This window comes from Tarenaya hassleriana, unplaced genomic scaffold (genome assembly GCF_000463585.1).
Source record: "Tarenaya hassleriana unplaced genomic scaffold, ASM46358v1 Cleome211, whole genome shotgun sequence".
Classification (NCBI taxonomy): domain Eukaryota; kingdom Viridiplantae; phylum Streptophyta; class Magnoliopsida; order Brassicales; family Cleomaceae; genus Tarenaya; species Tarenaya hassleriana.
The window spans coordinates 138293-139919 of record NW_010965460.1 but is presented as its reverse complement, the minus strand read 5'-3'; positions in this window follow the sequence as shown (position 1 = coordinate 139919).

Below are 1627 nucleotides of genomic sequence, written 5' to 3'. Positions count from 1 at the left end.
AATATCTTGATTAAGTTACATGCATTCATTCACTATGGACCATTCATAAGAATCAATCATGTCTATTTGAGTCACAGTCAATCAGATTAAGCAACAATTGCATAATCAGATTAGAAAACGGAAAAATATCGGAGTCTGGGCCTCGGACCGTCCGTTCCAGGTGTGGAACAGACCGACCAGCCTTGGAGAACAGACGGAACGGTCGGTCCATAACAGAAGAACGGATGGTCCACTCTTAGCCATGGGACGGTCCGTACTCAGACTATCTGGAACGGACGGTCCACAGACTCAGAACGGACGGTCTAGACCTTTCAGTCAAACTTCAGTCCGTCACCCCTGGACCGTCCGAAATGGCATACCCAGAATGGACGGTCTAGGCTAGGTCTTCGTGATCAGATCACGTTTTTCCGCGTTTTCGGCCCCGATCAAACCCGAAACTGATCTGAATTCTTCTGTACTCTCAAAATTCGAACTCTTGCACTCTATGCAACATGAAACATGCAATCTACCATAGATTCAATCATCAAACATGCATAGAATTCTAAGCAAACATGGATTTAAAACAATTCAAATCCTAAACCGTGCGTGATCGGGTTCTACGAAAAGCATACAGAGCAACCAGGCTCTGATACCACTGTTGGGTTTCCTGGGATCTCATGAGCGAATCCTATTCCTAAGAGATCGATTCTAGGGTTTGCGCAGCGGATATAAAATAAAATTTTGAAGAAACCCTAGAACCATGCATGCATGCTTACGTAGAAACGTTAGAACACTTACCTCAATCGATCCGGGGCCTGTTTCAATTGATCCGTTCGTCCGATCACTAAAAGCAAGAACATTACCTCGCCCTCTACACGTATCCACACCTCGGGATGGATTCCAACGATTGGAACTTGTCTGCTAGGTCCCGAATCTGTTATTCGGTTTTTGTGCTTCGAGAAAACGAGATAAACTCTTAGAACTCTTTGGATCTCAACCAAAGCTCTCTAAGTTCTTTACCAGACGACTTTACAAGTCTCTTGATTAATTAGGGTTTCAAATCTCATTCTTATAAGGTGATTTAACCCTAATTCGGTCTAATTTTCAAAAACCCGAAAGCCGAAACGGACGGTCCAGAAATACACGTGGATCGTCCGTTCCAGCAAGCTAGAACGGACGGTCTGCACACGTGGACCATCCGTTCCAGACAAGCCAGAACGACTCCAATACCTGTCCCCGTCGTGCCCCGTCCGTTCTAACACTTAGAACGGACGGTCTGCGTCTAAACGTGGACCGTCGGGTCTGGACCTGGCGGACCGTCGGGTCTAGCCCTTTAGATCCGTCCGTTCCAGCCCATTCCGTCTCGGTTTTTCCGTCGTTTTCTCGTGCGTTTCGTCCTTCCCTGCGTGTGTGACCCTGTAGGCTCATTCGATATAGCAGTATAACCCGAAATCTCTATTTCGGATATACAAGTCATAGGCGGTCTCTAGCAAGACACTATGACTACCTATCTCGAATAGAGTTTGTTCGTGATCTTACGAACAGCAGTGATGATTCCGGCTGATGATCCTTTTGTATCGCGATATCATACGTCGAACATAAGGCATGGACAAGCCACCTTATCTGATTTGACTGCTTTCGCGTTCAC